The sequence below is a fragment of the Chiloscyllium plagiosum genome, unplaced genomic scaffold, assembly GCF_037043375.1.
Source record: "Chiloscyllium plagiosum isolate Xiang-an unplaced genomic scaffold, Cpla_swu_hap1 HiC_scaffold_29, whole genome shotgun sequence".
In the NCBI taxonomy this organism is placed as follows: Eukaryota; Metazoa; Chordata; class Chondrichthyes; order Orectolobiformes; family Hemiscylliidae; genus Chiloscyllium; species Chiloscyllium plagiosum.
The window spans coordinates 4,695,737-4,712,721 of NW_028270167.1; the positions used below are offsets into that span (position 1 = coordinate 4,695,737).

General features: G+C 41.8%; 1 long non-coding RNA gene across 2 annotated transcripts in view; it reads left to right on the forward strand.

Annotated features, from left to right (window-relative positions):
• LOC122540576 (uncharacterized) overlaps positions 1 to 16,985 on the forward strand; it is a 124,084-nt gene that overhangs the window by 18,244 nt on the left and 88,855 nt on the right. For both annotated transcript variants that reach the window (XR_015751963.1, XR_015751962.1), the window contains exon 2: positions 13,087 to 13,323. This is a non-coding gene — a long non-coding RNA (uncharacterized LOC122540576). The remainder of the gene's footprint in view (positions 1 to 13,086; positions 13,324 to 16,985) is intronic.

Genomic DNA, 16,985 nt, shown 5'->3' on the forward strand with positions numbered 1-16,985 from the left:
ACTTGAGTTTCTGTAATTAAAGGTTAATCTCTAGAGCACTGCAATGTGAAAAATCAGAAGTACACAGAAACAGGAGTAGCCCATTCAGCCCCTCAAGCCTGTTCTACCATTCACTGAAATCATGGTTGATCTGTAGCCGAACTCCATACACCTATTTTTGACCCATATCCTTAAGTACCTTTGCTTAACAAAAAAAATTCTTTTACTTACCTGTCTCTATAATGGAATGGGAAACAAATTTTTTTAAAAAATTATTTTCTTTTCTCTAGTCTTAGATTGTTGAAACAAGGGATTTACGGTTAGCACCATCCAATCGGGTGGTAATGTTGGCAGACATGAAGTGCATCCTGGTAGATAAGTGTCTCACTGTCCAATGAGGGAATGGCATTACAGACAAGAGGTCATGTGATTCAGGAATCTGTTCAGCCAGAATTGGCAACTTGTCTTGGAATTGCAGGCACAAATCCCATTGGTCCATGGAATACCATTGTCATATTATATTCCGTCTTCCTTTTGTTGTTAATGAAGGGAATGCTCATTGGTCCACACAGCCCTGTAGTGCCTCCAGTACAAGCCTGTGATTCTGATGAAATTTTTGATCTCAGCTGGACTGGTGGTAGGGGTGCTTTACCCTGATTGGGTGGCCTTGGATGGAAATCAGACACAGTTTTCCAGCTGTTTGTCCATGATAATGCAAGGACAATGTGCATGTAGATTTGATGTGAGCGCACTTTTAAAAGTACCCCATGTGACTGTGCCAACATGGAAGAATAAGTTGTTCTTTAATGAACTTGCACAGCCTACTCTGAGCTTTGGATCCCAGGAGTTCATTGACAGTGTAACTGCTGTGATATCTTCTGGTGTTCACAGTTCAATGAGAGGGCAAGTTTGTCAAGCTGGTTGTCCACTAAGTATACTCATTTCACAGAAAATGGTGGTCTACTGCAATGTGCTGCCGTTGAGGAATCTTACCCTAGCATTAGCAATCATCTTAGGAAAGAGATAACCCATTCATTTCAGCCTTCCAAAGAGGTTGAGAAATTGATGACCTTTTTAGATATTTTCTATCAACTCGCTCAGATATTATTACTCTGGAGCAGATGGAACTTGAACCTGGGTCTCTTAGTTCAGAAGTATGAATGCTATCACTGAGCCACAGGAGCCCATATTAATGCTTTCCATAGCTTTTACATAAAATGATCAATATGGAAACAGGCCATTTGGTTCAACTAGTTCATACTGGTGTATGCTCCACAGGGATTACTCTCACTCCTTCACTAACCCAGTTAATAAGTGAATGAATCATTAGTTACATTCATTAGATGATCCTCACTGGTTTGCAGATGAAAGGAAGAATTTTGGGTTGGTTTTGTGTGAGCACCTGTGCACTTTCTAGTGCTGCATCAGGGAATGGGTTTTTGTTTTGGCTGAAGCTGGTATGTTTGCACTGTCTCAGAACTGTGTGCCTCCAAGTTAATCCATTAAACCACTTGGTCACTGCTGCCCTCTAGCATGGACAGAATTTGCATTTATATACAAACATTGACCGCCTTTGTGGAACTGCTCTGCTCTGTCCGTAAGAATGGTCCTGACTTTCCAGTTGCTAGCCATTTCAAGACAGCATCATGCTCTCTCATTCACATTTGTGTCTTGGGCTTGCTGCAATGTTTCAGCAAAGCCAAGTGCAAGCTGAAGATTAGGGAGGGATGCCAGAGGTAGGTTCTTTACAGAGAGTGGTGAGTGTGTGGAATGCACTGCCAGCTGTGGTAGTAGAGTCAGATACATTAGCTGCATTTAAGCAACTCTTGGATAGGCACATGGAAGTTGGAACAATGAGGGGAATGTAGGTTATTCTGATCTTAGAATAGGATAAAAGGTCAGCACAATATTGAGGGCTGAAAGGTCTGTACTGTGCTGTACTGTTCTATGTTCTAACACCTCATTTTCCACTATCCGCCTCCACCACCATCCCAGCAATGCATTCCAGACTCCTACCGCTCACTGTGTAAAAAACCTGCCTGTCACACCTCCTTTGAACTTTCCACCCTCACCTTAAATGCATGGTGCCTAGTATTAAACATTTCAACTCTGGGAAGATTCTGACCATCAACCCTGTCTATATGTCTCATAATTTTATAGACTTCTATCAAGTCTCCCCTCAGCCTCTAGAGAAAATAACCTGAGTTCTTCTTGCCTCTCATTTTAGCTCTTACCCTCTACTCCAGGCAGCATCCTAGTAAACCTCTTCTGCACCTGACCATTGCTCCTGATTCTAATCAAGAAAATAAACCCACTAAGGAATCGCTGAGCTGGGAGACATTGCAGGATGTGACCTTGGCAGTGTCTGCTCTTGGGTATCCATGCTGTCTTCCTCAAAGATGAAGGAGGGCATCTGCCTTGGCACAGTCTTCACCACAGCCACCACAGACATGCCATTGGTACCTGCACAACACCGAAGAGAAAATATCATGGCTGAGGGGTCAAAGCAGTGGCATGTTTAGACGAAATGGCCCACAGGAGGTAATGGGGGAAATATCATTGGACAGTGCTTCTCACTCGCTTGTTGGGACATGTGTCTCCACAGGACAGGCGCTGCACCTCACCATTGAGGGCCCAAACCAATCCCAAAAACTTGTTTTTTAAAATTCATTCACATGAGGAAGGCGTTTCTGGCTCGGCTTGGATTTATTGCCCATCCCAGAGGGCAGTTAAGAGTCAACAACTTTGCTGTGAGTCTGGAGTTAAATATAGCCCAGACCAGGTAAGGACGGTAATTTCCTTCCCTAAAGGACACCAATGGACCAGATGAGTTTTTCCAACAATCAATTAATGATCATCATTAGCCTCTTAATTCCAGATTTTTATTAAATTCAAATTCCATGGCAGGATTCAAACCCAAGTCCTCAGAGCATTACCCTGGGTCTCTGGATTAATAGTAGTCCAGCAATTATGCCACTAGACTATCGCCGCCCTAGTTTATTCCCTGTTGGGCTGTGCAGCTTCAAAGGAGCTTTGAAAGAGACCATTTAGCCCAATCAGTCAGACCCACCATTTACACACCGTTTGAGATGCTGGTGCAATGTCACAAAGTGCTGCAAGCAACAATGCAATTACAAAGGGGAATGTTTTACCATAAGGTTAGTTGAGAGATAAAACACTGTGACAAGGAAGGTCTCAATGATGGCGTTCAGTGCTGGTGAGGTTTTCACAAACACTGTCGACAAAACTAGATCCATCTTGTGTTTGGAAGCTTATTTTTTTTAAGCGGGACATTATCATTTGTGGTAAAATAGATGTAAAGAGAGAAGGTAACAAAGGGAGCTCACACTTTAAACAGGTCGACCCTGTTAGAGCAGAATGTGAAACATTATGTTAATAGCTGAAGGAAGATCGGGGAGAAACAAAGTAATCTTCCAATCAGTATGAGCTCTGTCTCTGTAGCCCATTTCCTCAGCCATCCATTTCGTAATCGAGTTGTTTGTGCAGCCAGTTCAGGTGGCTTCAGTGTTTTGCTTTTCTTTATTGTTTGAATAGCAGAATCCTGTTCAGCATGAATGAGCAGAAATTGGCCACAGATGTGTTATTCTCCACCCTTCCAACAGCCTCAGTCTACATTGAGAGAACATCCATAAATGGACTGCTGGAAAAAATATGAAGAAGGGACTTTCATTCATATAGCACCTTTCATAGCTTCAACATGTGTCAATGTGCTTTACAGCAGAAGTACTTGATGAAGTGAAGTCATGGTTATAATGAACATGGCACAGTAAGCTCCCTACAAACAGCAATATGATAATGAATGTATAATCATCCTTAGTGAGGCTGGTTGAAGGATAAATATTGACCGGTTTACTAGGAAGAACTCCCAGAAATAGTGGCCATGAGATATTGTACAAGATAATAAATAAAGATCTGCAGATACTGAAAATCAGAAACACAAACAGGAGTTGCTAAAAAAGCTCAGCAAGTCTGGCAGCAGCAGTGGAGAGAAATTAGAGTTAGCATTTTGGGTCAAGTGACCCTTCCTCAGAATGGATATTGTACATCCATCTGAGGTGGTTTTGTTTAAACTCTCACCTGAAAGACTGCAGGCTCTCTGAAAGCAGGCTACAAGTGACCCTCATGGTTTTAGCTCCTTCTGGCTGTCTGCCTGGGAAAGGACTTTGTTCATTTTATTCCCTATTCCATTTTGTGTTTTTCTTTTATTTTTACCCCACAATCAATGCTGGAAAACACATTCTTTCTAGCATCAATCGTGCCTTCAGATCAGATGTAGCATGTTTTACTATTCCCATAGAGACCAATAACTGGACAAATACCCACAGCAACTCTCCGGTGAGTATTCTCAAACAAATGTAAGATAGTGGGCGGCACGGTGGCACAGTGGTTAGCACTGCTGCCTCACAGCGCCAGAGACTCGGGTTCAATTCCTGCCTCAGGCGACTGACTGTGTGGAGTTTGCACGTTCTCCCCGTGTCTGTGTGGGTTTCCTCCGCGTGCTCCGGTTTCCTCCCACAGTCCAAAGATGTGCAGGTCAGGTGAATTGGCCATGCTAAATTGCCTGTAGTGTTAGGTAAGGGATAAATGTAGGGGTTGCGCTTCGGCGGGTCGGTGTGGACTTGTTGGGCCGAAGGGCCTGTTTCCACACTGTAATGTAATCTAATCTATATCCAATTTAATAAGAGATTTAAATTTCTAGAAACTCTGACCTAAATTAACCCCAGAAACAAGATTCCAAAATTTCAATTTTTTTATTATCACTAACAAACTAAAGGCAACATCAATTGAATGCTATTAGTAAGTAGTACTTATTAGTAGGTAGTTCAGTACCCTAAATTGCAGAAAGTTATCCTTATTGTTACTGTTCAACAAGAACAAAACCCCATAGCACATTTTGGTCCAATACAAGACATTCTCCACATGATGATAATTTCTGTGAGAAAGTCTGCAGTCACTTCCAGCTTCCAATGGGTTCACGTCTGCTGCATTTCACTCAATCATAACATGGATTCACCAAAAGGTGTTTCCTCTCAGTTCTGGGAGTGTTTCCAAGCCAATTGCAAGCAATACAATCTGCTCCAGTGATTCTCCTCCTGATCTTGCCAGGACCAAGCTTTCAGATTCCTTAAAACGCCACAGGATTTGTCTGTTCATCAGAGATGGTCCTTCCCACCCACGTCCCCCAGCTTGGTGGTTTATTTTTTGTCTTGTGGTTTTATGTCTACAGTAAGAAATTGGATTCAAGACAGACTGGTCAAGGAGAAATCAACGGCAGGAGCTCTCTTCAGACTTAGACTTGTTTAGAACTCAGTGGTATTTATATTAGTATGCAATAAACAGAATCGAGAGTGTGGTGCTGGAAAAGCACTGCAGCTCAGGCAGCATCCAAGGAGCAGGGGAATCGACGTTTTGGGCATAAGCCCTTCTTCAGGAACATGGTAATAGCTGATATTTCTGCTTCTAATGTTACTCTCGCAGCACTGAGAGGCTAGTCTCTAAAACTTTTGATCAATTTCTCACACACTCCCCAATTCTGCCCACACTGCTGTTGATTACCAAGTTGTTACGGGGTTCTAAACTTCTTACACAGCTGTTTATAGAAAGGCCACATCCTCCCTGATCTCCATAATCCTTTGCACTTGTAATAAAGTCTCACCCTGAACCTCTGTGTCTTGATAGTAACCAATCCATCTAGAGATGTTATCAGGCACAACTTGTTGGATTATGTTTTAATGTGGGTTCTTTGAGTCTTAATACATTTAGATAGTTTTAGATTCCCTACAGTGTAGAGCCCTTCAGCCCAACAAGTCCACACCGACTCTCCGAAGAGTAACCCATCCGGGTCCATTTCCCTACAGTTTCCCTGACTAATGCATCTAACACTATGGGCAATTTAGCATGGCCAATTCACCTGACCTGCACATGTTTTGGAATGTGGGAGGAAACCGGAGCACCCACAGGAAACCCATGCAAACATGGGAAAATGTGCAAACTCCACACAGATAATTGCCTGAGGCTGGAATTGAACCCAGGTCCCTGATGCTGTGAGGCAGCAGTACTAACCACTGCACACTAGTTGCTAAGACCAGGTTTCTTTGTTTAATATCTGTTTGTTTATTTTTACACAATGCATGGTGGTAAGACTATAGAGCAATGTCATACAGGTCTAACCTCTTAAAGCATTAACACATGACAACTGAGACCACAGTAACATCTTCGCTTACTTCATCTACATATTTATTAAGCCCCATCTTAATGTATTGCATGACCCTCTGAGGTATTCCATTTTGCCTTGTGTTAAAGAGAGGGTTGAAAAACATCACTATGAAATGAAACTTTATAGTCTTAAAGTGCTTTGGCTCACTCATTCTCCTACACACATTCTCATACTTGCTCTCCCTTTTTCTTTCTCTCTGATTTTTTGTAGGGTTTGCAGCTGATGGTACCTTAAATGAAATGACATCAAAGCTGTTTCATGTGGGACCCATAGAGGTGACAAAAAGAGGAGACTCTGCCCTCATCAGTGGACATGGATAGTTGTTATTTATGATTTAAGTTCAGGGGTCATTGCAGACAGTAACACCATTAGGGAAAAGTTTCAATCCTCCTTGGTTTGTAATCATGCGATTATGGTGACATCATTCATGCTATGCAAGCTTCTGTTGGACTCTTCCACATCTCTGAACAATGGTGTCCGCCTTCCCCCACTTGGAGCATTTTCCCACATGTCCTTGTTACTTGTGTTCAGACTAGAATGGAACCTTCGGTGGCTGAATGCTTCAGTTTTGCATAAACCCGTCCATCTGGTCTGACCTTTGACTTGACCCTCTTCAAAAAGGCTCTTCTTCTCTGGGACTCTCGCCTCTCAGTGTTCCCTTTGTCCCTCATCTTTCTCAGCACCTCTGACCTTGTGCAAAAAAAATCTCCCCCCCCCTCCCCCCAACCCCCCACCCTTCACCCCTCACCTCCTAATGCAGAACCAGTGTGGGGATGTGCCATATAATTTCAAGGTACAAAAATATGTTTCATTTTGCACTTTCTGACACTTGAGCATGAGCACCCCCCACCTCCCCCAGGGTGACATATTTCAACATCAAGAATTTGGCTGACGGAGACACTAGTGTTTAAGTGTAGCTCAAATTCACTGGCGATGTCACACACAGACAAAAAGAATTATACTTGGAGATGGGTGGAGGCAGAGGGAAAGGAATGTAATTAATCCTGGATATATTGAGATTCCAAGTACTCCCAGCACTTTACAGTGACACTGGTAATAGTACAAATGGGCTTTTTTTTTCATTTAAATGGGTTATGTCAACAGGATTTGGATGCAAGTGGCCATGATGGTAAGGGGGAATGGCATCAAGGCATCCATCATACTGACTGCTTTCTCTGGTTTAATAGAGAATGCAGCGAAACAACATAAAAGCATTCCTCGTGTAATCCCCATCACATACCTCCTTTTTACAGAAAAAATATTATGAACTGCTCTGAGAGTTCAGTTCTCTTTGGGGTTGCAGATAAACTGCAGATAAATGTAGTCCTCATTTAGTAGATGAGAATTGTAGAATTATTGTTGCTTCAACCCCCAAACGTTGCCTCATGGTTCAATGCCTTATACAGGAGTATTTCTAGTAGTTGTGCCTTTTGCAACAATAACTTGCATTCACATAGCCTATTTTGTTGTACTGAAAGGTTCTGTTTTGTAGCCTTTCACGGTAATATTAATATTAAATAAAAGCCTCCTATTTAGAGTTATTGAGGTGATGAGGTAACTTGAAGAGAGGCGGAGAGGTTTAGGAAGGAAACTCCAGAGCTTTGGGTTAAAGAAATGGAAAACTCTATCACTATTAGAAGTCATCAGGGACAAATTGTTTTATTACACCAGAGAGCGATGGAAACGGGAGATCTGCAAGAGATCCATATTGACAGAGTGCAGTAATCTTGGAATATTGTTGGGCTGGACAAGGTTATAGGGATGAGAACAGGTTTGTTAATGAAGACCGTGTTCTCAGAATGGAGGTATTTTTATACCCACAGTTGTGGTACATCTCAGCCAACAAAGTGAGATTTTGCTACTCTTTGTAACGTTATGCTTTAAGTTGAGGAAACGTCCTTCAATGTCCCTCAACTTGCCTTTGTTCTTCTCCTGGAGACAGTGGTTCACCAAATCAGTCTTCATGACCTTTCAGATAAGATTCTAATCCCAAATATTGGAAGTGACACCAATATTTCCTTGCTCCTCTTTGAAATGGTGACATAGGATCTTTTACATTCACTTATGAGAGTAAACAAGGCATGGGTTAGTATCTCATCTGAAAGTTGCCATCTCTGATAGTACAACACTCCCTCAGTATCGTGAGTGGGTTTTGTTGATCCAGATTTATACTTAACTCTTTGGATCGACTGACTCATAGATAAGAGAGATTCCCACTGGAGGATTAGTGAAGTTCTCTGGTTCTAGTGGATAACATTACCATTCCATATAGCCAAAGATTTTATAAAGCAGATGATCCCAGATGCAAATTTGAGAGTCAGTGGATTTCTTATAATTCGGACATTGTGGTCTGAGTTGTACCTCAATGAGAAATGCAGAAAACCATCCAGGATGCCTTGTCCTAATCACAGGCTGAGAATAGTTATCATGGGATAAAATCATGACTGTTTTAACTCTGATCTAAGATTAAATAGGACACTTTTTCCTTGTAGATAGACTGTGGACTACTCACTCACTCAGCTCTTGCTGTACCCATACCAATTGTTTCCTGTTCAGATGTGTTAGAATACATTTCTTGGTGGTGGGACTTTGGGCCTCCTGGTTGTGAGTAGATATACCACTGTGCCACAAGACCCTCAAATAATAACAAAGGTGGCATTCAAACAAAGTGTGTGCAAAGGACAATAGACTAGCAGTCAACTACTTTATTCTCCTGGCCAATGTGTCACTTAAAATAAACCACACCCTCATCAAAATGCCAGGACGTTTAGATCATCACTGTTCCCAGCTGAGCTACTATAGTAACCCACGCTGAGAAACAATGGCAAAATTATTAATGAGGAGGTAATTCAAGCTCTCGTGTGCAAAGTGCAATAGATTCACAATTCATCATGACCTTTTGACCACACTGTCTCACCTAATAATAGTTGTCATAGTCACCATCATTGAAACTTGCTTTATGTTGCGGGTTTATTTATTGAATTCAAATTCCTCCACCTGCTGTTGTTTGGTCATGGGATGTTTCAGAGGCCAACATTTATTGCCCATTCCTAACGGCCCTGGATAAATGCAAAAGGAAATATTTGCAGATCCTTAGGCAAAGGGACTGTTATCATAGATTCATAGAATCATACATCCCTACAGTGCAAATAAAGGTCAGACAACCCATTAAGATGGAACTGACCCTCCAAAGAGAATCTTGCCCACACCCACCCCCCATTATGGTAACCCTACATTTACCATGGCCAATCCACCTCGTCAGCACATCCCTGGACACTATGGAGTAATTTAGCACAACCAATCCACCTAACCTGCACATCTTTGGACAACCCTTTCAAAGAGTTGGGTCACATACAGTGGGCCAAATGGCCTCCTGCTTTGCTTTCTCATTGGATTGTGGGTGTTTCAAGAACCCATTGAACCAAACATGGTAGCTCTGTGTAGGCGGGAACTAATTCGAGTTACAGAAGTGTTTTAACTGGTGGATAGTGTGCTCTAATTACATAATGACAGCACAGCTCCAATCAGAATATCACACAACATGATTAAATTATAGCTGCCACATTTATCATTATGATTAGAGGGTGCACTTTATTTGTAAATTGTTTGCTTTCCAGACAAAAGGAGGCATGTTATTATGTGATTGGTGTTTTATTAGTATCTTCATGGCCTTCTTTGTGTCATCTTATTACATCTTTAGTTCAGTTTCTAAATGTTTCACATGTTAACGTCATCCGATATTAACTAAATCAAAGCAGACAGGAAAGATTATGTTCAAATGTAGTGGTGAGATATCCTGAGAAACTTTCCTTATATCCTACCCAAAAATGTGAGGGGACTTAGTTATAGACATGTGAAATGTGTTAATATAGAGTCATACAGCACAGACCCTTTGGTTCAGTCAGTCCATGCTGAACATAATCCCAAAGTACTTCACCCTAGTTCCATTCAACAGTTTCCTCATTTCCCCTTCCCCCACCTCACCCTAGTTCCATTCAACAGTTTCCTCATTTCCCCTTCCCCCACCTCACCCTAGTTCCATTCAACAGTTTCCTCATTTCCCCTTCCCCCACCTCACCCTAGTTCCAAACTTCCAGCTCAGCACTGTCCCCATGACTTGTCTGGACTTGTCCTACCTGCCTATCTCCTTTTCCACCTATCCACTCCACCCTCTCCTCCCTGACCTATCACCTTCATCCCCTCCCCCACTCACCCATTGTACTCTATGCTACTTTCTCCCCACCCCCACCCTCCTCTAGCTTATCTCTCCACGCTTCAGGCTCACTGCCTTTATTCCTGATGAAGGGCTTTTGTCCGAAACGTTGATTTCAAAGCTCCTTGGATGCTGCCTGACCTGCTGTGCTCTTCCAGCACCACTAATCCAGAATAATCCCAAAGTAAACCATTCTCACCTGCCTGCTCCTGGCCCATATTTCACTTGAAAGGCTTACATTTATATCGCCTACTGTCAAGATTAGAGTGGAGCTGGAAAAGCACAGCAGGTCAAGCAGCAACAGAGGAGCAGGAAAATCGACATTTTAGGCAAAAGCCTAAATTCATCAGGAATTGGACTTTTGCCCGAAACGTGATTTTCCTGCTCCTCGGTTGCTGCCTGACCTGCTGTGCTTTTCCAGCTCCACTCTAATCTTGACTGTAATCTCCAGCATCTGCAGTCCTTGCTTTTGCCTTTATGTAGCCTACTGTTCACCCAAAGTGCTTTATAGCCAATTGTGTAGTTTTGAAGATTATTCAGTATTGATGTGCAGCAACCAGTTACTTTGTGATAGTGATGTTAATAGAAGGAAGAATTTCAACTCAGGACACCATGGAGACCATATGAGCATAAAAACAATGAACAAAAGTAGGCCACTTAGCTCTTTGAACCTGTTCAGTAAGATCATGGCTGATCTGATTTTAACCTCAACTTTACATTCCTGCATATCCCTGATAATTTTTCATTCTCTTGGGAATCAAGAATCTGCCAACACGTGACTTAAAAATATTTAAAGATTCAGAATTTGCTGCGTGTTGAGGGAGGGAATTTCAAAGACATGAATCCTGCTGAGGGAAAAAATGTTTCCTTGTCACCATCTTAAATAGGTGGTCCTTATTTTTCGGTAATGACCCCTACTTCTAGATTCTTCCACAAAAGGAAACATTCCTTTTCATATCCGCTTAGTCAAGTCCCCTCAGAACCCACTGCGCCTCTTTGAATTGATGGCATGATATCGTTTATGTCTGCCATTGATTTCTCCCTGCTCATGGCATGGAATCAAATGATATGCTGGCTATCAATTTTAAGGATCTGCTATTCTCATTTTGAATTCCACCTCTTGATTTTACATCATTAGCTGAAATAAAAATCACCTTTGGTCATGCATTGAAACCTCAACCTCTTTTACTTAAAATCTGTTCAGTCATTAGCTCACTACTCTTTGAAATGTTCTCATAGAACCCAGTGCATTTTCCTCCTGACAAAAATAAGAGCAGGAGGAGGCAATTCAGCCCCTCGAACTTGTTGCTCAGTTTCATTAAATCAGATCCCTTCATTCTTGAGCCGTCTATTCCTGAAATTTCCTTAAGACCTAGAACTCTTTAAGATATCCACACTACTCTAATACTGAGCACCAACAATTTTATTTGATTCAGTTGCCTAGCCCAAAATTTTCAAATTCCCTCCATACACCTCACTCTCTTCCTTTAAAAGTTAGCTTTTTCTCTTCCTGGTCTAATATCTTGTTGTCACATTATAAACCTATGATATTTTGGAGTGTTTTGTTAAGGCAAAGATACTATATAAAGAAAGTTAAAAATCACACAACACCAGGTTATAGTCCAACAGGTTTAATTGGAAGCACACTAGCTTTCGGAGCGACGCTCCTTCATCAGGTGATTGTGGAGGGCTCGATCGTAACACAGAATTCTGTGTTATGATTGAGCCCTCCACAATCACCTGATGAAGGAGCGTCGCTCCGAAAGCTAGTGTGCTTCCAATTAAACCTGTTGGACTATAACTGGTGTTGTGTGATTTTTAACTTTGTACACCCCAGTCCAACACCGGCATCTCCGAATCATATATAAAGAAAGATTGTTTTCCTTATTTGAGCGGAAACGGTTTCTGAAATAGCTTAGAGCTGAAATCAGCTGATTATTTTGTTCTAGTCAACTGGTCCTTTCAGCTCTTCATGATATTCCTGGAATAAAACATTGTTTGCTTCTAGCTCCTTGTGCTGTTAGAGTGGAACTTTCCTTATATTTAAAATCAGCTCCATTCATAAAGTAGTGCACTGGAAGGTTGAAAGGAGGTGCTGGTGGAGAAAGGTTATTGGTACATATCCTTAAAAAAATTATACTTGAATTTTCCAATTTGACTCAAGACAATTTTGCTGATAACCAACAACGTTTTCTCACTGTACACCATAGGCCACATTGTATTTGGCCAGAATTTGCTTGAAAAATAACTAATTTAGTACTGTTAGCTATTAATTTGTGAATAATCCAAGAACTTGTCAATGATGAATCATCACAAGTTGCTGGGTAATTTGCACTGCCTTGCCATTAGCCTTATGAACATGGGTGTTTCACTAAATTTCCCTTAAGCTTCTCTGTAAGTTCCAAGATTTTGCTTTAATCACCCATTACTTCAATGTTCAACCGCAAGGCTAATACTCAATAGCACAATGAGATATGTCTGAATCCAAGATGTCACTCAAATTCTCCGGGCCAGAAAGGGAACAAGTTAAATGGTGGCATCTCTTTCCTACAAAGTATTGTTCTCGAAGGTTTCTTAAAATTTTAGATTTTGTTACTTTATCTTTTTCCCCTCCTGTACCTGATTTGACTCCAATTTACTTTGTCTTTCTTTTCAGTTTTTATTCTTGGACCCTTCAGTCTCATTGGTTAAAGAGATACGATGTTGATCCCATTGCACCGGATATACAATCACAAGCCTCGAACTGGAAGCCTTGGGTTCAGGTCCTGATAGTTCCAGAGGTGTGTCATTGGAAGTCTTGGTCTTCCAGAAAATTCTAGTGCACATTTATTTCAATCTGAAAGTGAAGGAAAACATCCCTATGAGATGCTTGCTCCACTAAAGTCTGGCCCAGGTATTTCGTGTTTCTTCCTCTTGTGGTATCATGACATGGCCGTCGTAAATAATACCTCTTCATTCCTTCGTAATGTTGTCCACCTCAATGCCTCAGCTTATCTGCTGAATCCTTTGACCATTCATTAATCAAAATGTGATATTATACTCCTGGCAAGCCTCCTACTCTAAACTTAGGTTCGTCCAAACCATCCTACTAAACACAAGGAGGAAAGAAATAGAATAACATGTTGATGCAGTCTAATGAGGAAAGACTTGGGGAGGCTTGAGTGGAATATTAATACAGGTGTGGATTATTTGGGCCAAATGTTGTTCTATATTCTCAACTGTTGCATAAGTCCAGAATCTGATAGATGCAGAACAGAGAATGTGACTGAAAATAGATTCTTGGTATTTGTTCTGATGTCTATTCATTAACAACAAAAGCCTGCATTTCATAAAAAGTCGCAGTAAACAGGGAAAAATAGACTTGTTTTAATTTTTGAAAGATACTAACACACCGTCTCAAAACCTGGACTTTTTATCCAAAGCCCAGTCTGTTTATTTTAAACAAGCTAAGATCTATTGAATAATCCCAATTCAAGAGAAATTTGTTCACTCAGAGACTGGTGATGATGTAAAACTTGCTTCCACATGGAATTGTTGAGAGTAGTAGCATAAGTGCATTCAAAGCATACCTCACTAAACATACAAGAGAAAGGAATAGTAGGTTATATTGTTAAGATGAGATGCAGTGGGAGGAGTCTTGCATGGAGCATAAACAGTATGTTCTAGTTGGACTGATCTGCCTGTTCGCTGCAGTACAAAGGATGTCATTTTTAGGAGGTGGGCTGATGGTCTGGAGGAGATCATTTTGAAGATGTGTTAGACAGGTGAGGTTTCTCAGGACATAATATACATACTGAGGACCTTGTTTATAATTGCAATGAATGACATTTTTTAATCATAATTAGTAAACATTACTGCTGGTCATAGCATCTCATTTAGCTACCCAGTGAACTTTGTGGCCTGTTACCTGCTATGCACATTGTATATTTGTGTTTTTGGTTTGGATGTATTGCAGAAGGTTTACTTTGACAGTGTACTGTATTGGTGTCTGACTGTGATAATTTACAGCCTGATTAGTAGCTGCTGGAAAGCTGTTCTAACCCTACTAGAAAGCACATGTCTGATCATGTGGTTGCAATCAGAACTGAGCTTTACTAAGATGCTGGTCCATGCTCTTCAAGTCTACATTTACTGAGTAGCCACTGGGATGAGGTAGAAATGGCAGTGCATTGAACTATCCAGCATTAGAAGTCCCCACCTACAGGAATCCAAGCAGAATAGAAGAGGTGATGGCCTAGTGGTATTATCATGACTCAGTCCAGAATCCCAAGTGATGGTCTGGAGATTTAAGGATCAAATCCTGCCATAGCAGATAGTAGAATTTGAATTCAATAAGAATTTGGAATGAAGAGTCTAATGATGATCATGAATCTATTGTCAGGAAGGAAAAAGACCCTTCTGGTTCACTAATGTCCTTTAGGGAAGGAAAATACCAACCTTACTGAGTCTGGCCGACATGTGACTTCAAACCCACAACAACGCAGTTGACTGTTAACTGCCATCTGGGCAATAAATGTTGGTCTAGCTAGTGATGTCCACATCCTGTGAAAGAGTTTTTTTTTAAAACAATGCCATCAGTTGCACCAAGCTGGCTCTGTTTTACAGCAGGGAAGGTTGAAGTCTCAGTGAGTGGTCATGATAGGGCCATGGATATGTGCTTGCGTGGCTGCAAGTGAGACTTCAGGATGGTGTGTCACCTCCCTGGTGCCAGGGTTAAAGATGTCTCTGAGCAGCTATGGGATATTCTCAAATGAAGAGTGAGCAGCCAGAGGTTGTGGTACAAACTGGTATAAATGACATTGGCAGAAAGAGAAATGAAGTCATGCAGGGGAATTCAGGGAGTTAGGTCAGAGGTTTAAAAGCAGGAACTCCAGGGTTGTAATCCCAGGATTACTTCCTGTGACATCAACCAGTGAGGCTAGGAATAGGAAGATAGTATAGTTAAATACATAGCTAAAGAGGTGGTCTAGGAGGGAGGGCTTCAGGTGTGTGCAACTTGGGATGTCTTCTGGGGGCAGGTGAGACCTTACCAAGAAGGATGGATTGCACCTAAACTGGAGGGATGTTTAAAGGAGGTGTCAGAGGCAATTTCTTTACACAGAGGGTGTTAAGTACCTGGAACGTGCTGCTAGGGGAGGTAGTAGAAGTAGATGCAATAGCAATATTTAAGAGGCATCTTGATGGATATATGAATAACCAGGGAATCGAGGGATAAAGATCAAGTAGAGGCAAAAAGTTTTTGATTTACAAAAGGCATTGCAACGACACAGGCTTTGTGGACCGAAAGGCCTGTTCCTGTTCTTTAGACCAGATAGTGGGAAACTTGTGCTGATGTAATGGACCTGCTTGGACTGGGCTAGTATTCCAGAGGGTCCACACTAATGGTCTGGAGACACTCTGATCTTTGAAATAGAACAAGGCAACCATACATTTTCAACTTAGGGCATACATTGAATCCCTACAATGTGGAAAGAGGCTATTCAGCCCATCAAATCTGCACTGACCCTCTGAAGAGCATCCCACTTCCCACCCTGCATGTCCTCTCTCTACAAGAATCTCAGGGAGTCCCTCTCCCACTGCAACTCCCAAGTACTCCATGCTACTTTCTCCCCACCCCCACCCTCCTCTAGCTTATCTCTCCACACTTCAGGCTCTCTGCCTTTATTCCTGATGATGGGCTTTTGCCCGAAACGTCAATTTTGCTGCTCCTCGGATGCTGCCTGAACTGCTGTGCTCTTCCAGCACCACTAATCCAAAATCCTTAGCTAATCCACCTAGCCTGCACATCCCTGGTCACAACAGACAATTTACCATGTCAAAATGACATAACCTGCACACCTTTGGACTGTGGGAGGAAACTGGAACACCTGAAGGAATCCTGTTCAGGCACTGGGAGAAGGTGCAAACTCCACCCTGACAGTCACCTGAGGGTAGAATTGAACTCAGTTCTTGGTGCTGTCAGATAGCAGTGCTAACCACTGAGCCACCCTTCCACCCTAGGCACTTAGATATCGTCTTTCTGATAAGTTATTAAACTGTGATCCTGCAACAATCCGTATTCCACTGGAGTATCAGTTTTGATTTTGCTGATATGTGACTCTGGGAGTGGGAAATGGAGCCATGACCTTCTGACTCCAAGGTGAGTGCACCGTAACTGAACCATGTTGCCATTGCTGCACGTCACTGACAATGGGCATCCTTTATCAGCGTGTTGTTAACATTTTGTGAAGCCTACGTTATTTTTGTGCCATGCAGACATCCACCAGTCTTTGCCATTGTATAGGAGGATATTTATTATTGCTAAAGAAGAGTCACACTGAACTTGAAATGTTAACTCTGTTTCTCTCTCCACAAATACAGTCAGACCTGCTGAGTTTCTCCAGCTTTCTTTTTGTTTCACACTTGCAGCAACTACATTGTTTTGCCTTTATTATAGTAGATATTCAGTGTCCCTTTCTGATGCTCACTGGATCTGAAGTGAGAATTCTGCTTAGTGATAGAATTCCTACTTCTGAAGAAGTAAATATTGAACTTCAAACTCCACTGCAACTAATT